Below are 8,380 nucleotides of genomic sequence, written 5' to 3' on the forward strand. Positions count from 1 at the left end.
TCTTGTTGGTTAAAATAGTCAATCACATCATCATGCTGTTATTGCTATTTGATCCAGACAGTTTTAATAGTAATTTTTCAATAATGCAATTACAATCATTATTATCAGAAGAGCCCATTTCAGATTCTGAGTGGAACGATGAATGTACCTATTCATTTTACAATGATGTGTGTCTTTTTTTTATTTTTGTGTTTGTCATCACCTTCTAGGACGGTAAAAATGCTTAAATTTTCTTCAACAGTATCTTTTCTGATAAGAAAATGAATCTAGTTGGTACTTTGGGAGGTCAAAAGTAAAAATTTCCCAGTAGTTTTCAAAAGCACCGTGAAAACAAAAGATAAATTAAGGAAAAACTGGGATTTTTACGCAAAATTGATTTTCCACAAAATCTTATTTTAAGCTGTTTACGGACATTAGTCATACAATTTTATTTGTTGGTTAAAAAAGCTTGAAAATTTAATAGAAGGCTTCTAGTATATTGTTCCAAAGGCAGATGAAAAAAATTAAAAATCCTTCACAGTTTTTATTTATAAGCATTTAAAGTTCAAATATTGACAAAATATGTAAAAATGACAAAAATTTGCATTTTATTTTGAGTTAGAAATTCAAAAAAAATGTACTTTTTAAATCTAAGATTTGAAAATATAATACAAGATTCCTCATAAATTTGTCTACCTTTATCAAAAAAAAATGTCTACGAGAAAGTCAAAGTAAATTTTCACTCCAGCCGGCGACAGTGAGTGATGTGTTTGGTATGGAGATGAAATGGCGAAGGGACGACAATATTAAATAAAATAATAAATAAACGGGATATGAATAATACCGAGACATTTCGTTCACATATATGATATACCAAATCACCCAAATCCTCTATAGGATCCTAATCCTCTATAGAATCTTAATCACCGAATTATATCATCTATCTGCAGAACCTGTGATTCACATAATCACATGTGGCCCTCTTCTAATCGTCAGTTCACCAAAACAATTTTAAATGTATAGTACTTAAATAACATACCTAATATACTACTAAATATACTAAAAATACTTAAGTATATATACTTAAGAGGATGCCACCCATGCACAATGTCCGGTTAAAGTTAACCGACACTTAACCGGCCGAATTCTGTAATAAAATTTGTTATTAGTAGGTTATAGCGTTGACACTTCATACCAGACGTAGTAAGAACGGCCCTTACACACGTACGACATAGCAAATTTTCGTTCACTAGTTTCAATAGTGTGCTGTTAGTTTTAATATTAGACGGATATTAGAAATACTAGAATATTAGATCAATTTCTTAGCTGCACCAAGACCTATAGGTATCAACATATTTCCTTACCGTAACTTGGACTCAATAACTTTTCTATAAAGCTTAACGGTGTTGAAACATTGTAGGTGCACATAAATATAACTACTTCAGATATGTGCTCTGAGAAATATAATCTTTTCACTTTTGTTAATAATTGCATTCATCGTTGATGTGTGTGCCTATTAATCTAAAAAAGGGTAATGGTTTTATGTTGAAAATTAAAAGAACTTATACTTCACGAACGAAAATAAATTTAAGAAAGTTAAAAAGAATATCGGAAAACTTATAGAAATAAAAATGGAACAGTAGTCGGAAAAATATAAATATTATTAACGAAAGTAAAAACTGATGTTTATTATACAAATTTATTTTTAACAAAATTAAAGCGTTAATAACATTAAGGGGATTCGATACCGTGATTTTCTGTTTTTGTCTAACACACGCGCGACATAGTATTTTAGACGTGTTTTTTGCCAAACATTCCAATTATTGATCTATTGAAGCGATAAGAATTCTGAAAACAGATTTGAATTTGTCGTCAAGTCTACTTGAAATCGACTTTCCCACAATTTTGATTTTTTGATTTTAGCTTCTCCAAAAATTGAAATACAAAAATGTTTAAATACTCTTTTTTAATATGACGTTTTCTGTAATTTGGGGGATAATATCAAAAATGTGGGAAAGTCGATTTCAAGTAGACTTATTATTTATAGACAATGTAATACGTACTAATATGTATTTATAATCAATGATATTACATATACATATTATGAGCACTGTAAATTAAACCTATATCAATTATTTCAATTAAAAGTATTAATGCATACTATATTTGATGATATTATTGAAAACAAAGTAATTTATATATAATCTTTTTACGTGGAACCTTGTTTTAAATTTTCAATCCTTAGCTATAAAAGTTGAACATAATACTATAAATTTTTAACTACAAAATAATTATTACATTTTTAATTTGACAAATTTTGTCAAAATTTGAACTTTAAATGCTTATAAAAGAAAATTGTGCATATATATTTTTAATATTTTTCAACCGCTATTGTAACAATATATCAGGAGCTATAAATCGTCACGCTTTTTTACCCAACAAATAACATTTTATTGATATTCATAGAAAAAAAAATTAAAAAAATTGAAAACTGACAATGTCCGTAAACAGCCCAAAAAGAGTCAAAATATTTTCAAAATTTTATGGTGTATAGAAAATATAAACATTCAGTAAAATGTTCATGTATCTACAGTTATTCGTTTTTGAATAACAATAAAATAACTAACCCGCTACATGAGAAATCGAGTGAATATCCAATATTGTAAAAATATGAATTTCAAACGCTCATAAAAATTTAATTTGATTTGCTTGTAGACATTTTTTTTTTTGATAAAGGTAGACAAACTTTTAAGGAATCTTATATTACATTTTCAAATCTTATATTTAAAAAGAAAAATTTTTATGAATTCCCAACTCCAAATAATTTGCTAATTTTCGTGATTTTTCCGTATTTTTTCAAGATTTGAACTTTAAATGCTTATAAATAAAAACTGTGACTAAGGATTTTTAATATTTTTCAAATGTCATTGTAACAATATTGTAGGAGCGTTGTATTAAAAAAAGAAAAACTTTCTCGTGGTTATCTTGATACAATTGCATGATAATTGAAAAATTATAGAGCTGCTACATAGATATACTATAGATATTCTACAGCGTGCAGGCATATCATCCACTATAGCCGAAACACAATATCGTTAGGTACCAATATTAATAATTTGTATAATATTATACAATATTATAGGTACACACCAGGAATGAACCGAAGTCCGCTTCAGGCGTGACAACACCCTCCGCCCACCACAACTACCGCTACAACCACCACAATTTATTATTCTGCAGCAATATAAGACTTTTAGCCGGCAGTCGGCACACGGAAATTTGTTTGACATTTAAAAATCAAGCCGGCAATTTTAAAGACTACACCCTCCCCCTATTATTTTTTTAAAACATTTTTCCCTGGGTACAGTTTTATACCAAATAGGTATACGGACCTAAATACCTACATAAATATATGAATTTCAAAAACAAAAACTTCCAAGCGCAGCATATAATGTAGTTTATGACTAGGGCTTATACGTATTTATATAACCAAAGTATGTATTTATAGAACAAAAATATGTGCTAAAGAATTCAAAATATGAATTATCAAAAAAAAAGAAAATAATAAATTATATAATAAAATGTAATAAAAAATTTAAATTTATCTAATTATATTGATTACAGTTAATAACATGCATTTTTGGTGGTGGGTGTCCCGGAGACTAGAGGCATTTCACATATTATAGTAATTTATTAAGTGTGTACTAAGACTAAGCCAATCTTTCTCAGTTACCATTTACGTAAATAAATATTATATAATATTATATAAGTATTTATAATTTATTACTTATATAAATTATTGTGCCTCATAAGTTAATGAAGTTCGCCACGCCACTGCTGCCTAATGATACTATATATTAGTCAAATACCTAGATACCAATGATTTATGGGCCTAACAATATTTTTTTTACCCAACATTCTACAATGTGTTATTGATATGAACAAAATAATTATTATACATTGAATTCTAAAATATTATTTGTTTTGGAGGGCAAAGCCCCCGAAGCTCCTCCTAGTTGCGCTTATGTGTCTAAAGACATAAAACAATTATAACTGCAGGAATGCAGCATTAGCATAATAATATAAAATTATTAATACATTATAATATGTTTCAAAATGGTCATATCATCCAATTTATTTCTAGAGTCCGAATGAAATCAATTATATATAATATAATATATACTATATAAATTCAGCTTTCTGAACAGTCAATAGTTTTCTATAAGAAAAATTACAGATTTTATGGCTTACATTAAAAAAAAAACAAAACTATAGGTACTTATTAAATATTAATCATGATTTATTATGGAAAAATATATGAGCGAACATTATTACCTATATAAATTCTTCATATGACGGCACTATACAGTGCAATAAAATACATAATAATATCATCAAATCAACATTCAACATACGATTTAGAGTACACGGAGCAGTAGGTTAAGACTCTTGAGAGTATATTATGGATGTAGCATAACAACAATATTAGTGGACGAATAGTTGTGTAAACGCTGTACACTGTACAGAATAATATATCATATTATTTTATACACGTAAATTATTTTTATACAATATCATCGATAGCAATAATTACCCCAGTTGTTAATTAATATATAATAAAACCTATTCTATATCGTCTATATAATATATTATAAACGTAAAAACGTTATTTCTCTAATGAATATGATCGAAATACCTACATTATTTAAATATGCATTTAAATATTTAAAATCGTTGGCATTTGTTATTGGTTCATGGTCAATATTGGTCATGTAAATAAAAATTATTACGTGTACGGAGCTGTGATGACTGTTATCAGAGGCTAAAATATAATTTTGTTCGTACTACACACTTTACATTACACTTGGAGTTACTGTGGGGGGCTTTCCCCCCAAAATGTGATACATACACATAAGCATAAAAGCATATAAGTATAGAGTAGTAGAATTTCTATTTTTCTTTATATATAGAGTACAGACTACATCACATAAAAACGATCTATGTCGGTATCAGGGCCTAAAATTAAGATATTTTGCTACTGCACACCTAATTCCACACCAAAATATTTTAAAATAATGAACATAGACCTAGTAGTGCACATGCCACATATAACTTCATTGCATAATTGTTTTTGCTATTCATTAATAATTAGGTATAATACAATCTAAGACAATCTTCTATAAAATTTCTATAAATATGCTAATTAGTAATTTTCAATAATCAATATTGAATATTAATCAAAAAAAAATGTATAAAAGCCGAAAATAAGTACCTACTGCATACTTTTAAATTTGCTACTGCACATTTAATATTAGCTACTGCATACAATTTTAGGCCCTGGTCGGTATATAAATAAAACTACTATACATAATTTTACAATTTATATACTGAACTATAATAATATAGAGACATTAAATTGCGGAATAAAAATCCCCGACCCTGAGAAAAAAGATTACAATATTAGGTACTCACAATCATATGAAGTTGATTGATCAAATATTTTTTAAAAGCTAATTAGTGTAATTACCACATTATTAATATTGATAAGTTTTTTTCTCAAAATATGAATTATGATTTATAATACGATGATTCCATAATTATATGCGGAGATTTGATTCGAAATCGAAATATATTATGTTCTTTTGAAGTTTTATCGACATTCTCATAAGACTGTAATTTTTTTTAAATATTTATGTCGTGATCAAATGGCCATGGCATTATGTTGACATAATAAGTAGGTACTGCAAATCTCAGTTTATTTACGTTTTGGGGTATTTAAAACACAACGTCATGATAGGTATGATAAATAAATAAAGAAAAAGGCACGTTTTGTTATAAAAAGCTTGTCAGGACTTTATTCACGAAAGTAGCAAAAATTAACACACAGAAAGTTAACGTTTTATAATGCTCTACACAAAGATATATAAATCGTCGATCGCGTCGTTTTATTGGGTCGATTACGTCGACCACGAAAAACGGCGGAGCAGGTTGATTCGAACGTCGATCACGCCATAGATAAAGAAGTTTGAGATTGATTTCACTTCTTTATTAACATCAAAATTCTATTTTTTCTCCCAATCGCTTCAACTTATACGCATAGAAAGCTTTTTTTACTTCTTCGAATTACTTTTTTGTGGATCCAATATGCTAAAAGATAAAGTAGGTACTATATGTTGAAATCGAAGCACTCCTTAGTCCTTCGGGTAGAAATTTTGTATACAGGATAAAAAAAAAGTAAACACTATTGTAAAACCACTAGCCCGAACTCCGCTCAGAATCAAAAATAAAAAAAATTAAATTAATATAAAGAAATGTTTAATTCGGTATAACTTAAAATAAAGATTGAAATCATACATACGTTTTTTGAACTTTTTTCACTTAAGTAAAATGTTGAAAATCATACTTACCTACACTTACTCATAGACATGTAAAATGCGAAGTAGTGAACAAAGGTAAATAAATAAATAAATGATCACTTGCCTGGAATTTCGAAAAACAAATTGTCGGGTTAACTAAAATGTTAGAATTTATTTTATGTGGGTATTGCAATAATTTTATAAGCTACAATTTTAAAAGGTAAAATAATGTAGTGATATTAATTTAAGATTCTGAGCGGAGTAAGGGAACTAGTAGTTTTACAATGGTGTTTATTTTTTTATTTTTTTATCCTGTATACAAAATTTTTATCAGAATTTCTTCGATTTCAATATATAGTATCTTATCGTTTAACAAATTAGATCAAGATGGTACTTTAGAGAGGTCATTTTTCGATTTTCTTAATAATTATTTAATGCCACGGGAAAAACCACCGACAAATTACAAAAAACCGCTAAAAATGGGATTTTAATTTCTAACGCTTTGTTTATCACTATAGAAACGAATAAAAAATATCGTGTGAGTGGGTCACTGTATAATGGATTGTATTAAATTTGAATTCAATGATATCATATCATTGTATACGAAAAACGATTCTGAGCGGAGACGGTTTGTTAGTCTGGATTTTTTATTTTGTTATTATTTATTATAGCCTGTAAGTTGAATAAATATTATAATATTATTATTTTTAGGTTTTTCGTAATTTGTCGATAGTTTGTCCCGTGGCATTAAATAACTATTGAGAAAACCTCTCTAAAGTACCATCTTGATCCGATTTTCTAAAACATAAGGTACTATATGTTGAAATTGAAGGTTTCCTTCTGGTAGAAATTTTGTATACAATATAAAAAAAAAATAATATTAAAACACCATTGTAAAACCACAAGCGTCCTCGCTCCGCTCAGAATCTAAAATTAATGACAGCTGCTCGTAGCCAATTTTTTGATGTTTACGGTTTACCTGTTAAAAAGTTCAATATTGTATCGTTATTCGTTTTGATAAGTTTTATAAAGAATTATTAGTCGAAAGAATGAAAAGAGTTCATTCATTTTTTCAACCTGGTAAAATGAATTTTGTTTTTTTTAAACTTATCAGTTATACGTAATGGTAACGTTGTCACTAATTACATAAGTAGGTACCTATTTTTTTTTTAGAATAGGTACTTAAATTATAAAAGAATAGTTTAATAATATATTATAAGATTGAAAAATTATATAATATATTCAACATAAACCACATTCTATTTTGTACAAAAGAATAAAGAAAATCTATATTTTTTTGCCATTCATAATTATTCATATATCATATACCTATATAATATATTATGAAATGTAAAGCAAAAAAATTGCGGTAACTTATAAATATATATTTATGCTCGTACGAAATTTAAGTCCTAGAACTACCTCTGCCGCAATATATTGCATTATAGTTTATAATAGCCATAATATTATGTACTATCTATAGGTATTAGTGTATAATAATAATATAGCCAATATAGATAGTGCATAATCATTAACCTAATAATTAATATCAATAATATCATAAAGGTTTATGATATTAAGACATTAGTCATTAGATGAATGTGAATAATGGATTTTACGAAAGTATTAAACACAATTTATAATAGCGTGATTGTATATATTTTGTATAATTGTATTAGTAATGATTTAATCAGGTGGCATCAACAACATAAAATAGATGTATACAAAATAGGTAGGTCGTAGGTACATTAATTCATACTTCATAGTCATGTAGTAGAAATACCCATGTTTCTACTGCTGGTGGAGGGGTCTAAGTGGGATAAAGCCCCCCCCGGATATTTTGATTAGCCCCCCCTTTCCATCCAGTACATTTTTTTTAGTTACATTTATAGAATATATTATGTTGTGTACCAGAAATATATTTGGCTATAGTCTCCCTATAAAAATTCATCATGCTACGCTATATCCTGCTGGTCAATAAATTCACCAAACATCTTTATAAGATGATCATTCATATCTCAATGCATTAATTATTCTAACTCAAA

Source organism: Metopolophium dirhodum, chromosome 7 (assembly GCF_019925205.1).
Source record: "Metopolophium dirhodum isolate CAU chromosome 7, ASM1992520v1, whole genome shotgun sequence".
In the NCBI taxonomy this organism is placed as follows: domain Eukaryota; kingdom Metazoa; phylum Arthropoda; class Insecta; order Hemiptera; family Aphididae; genus Metopolophium; species Metopolophium dirhodum.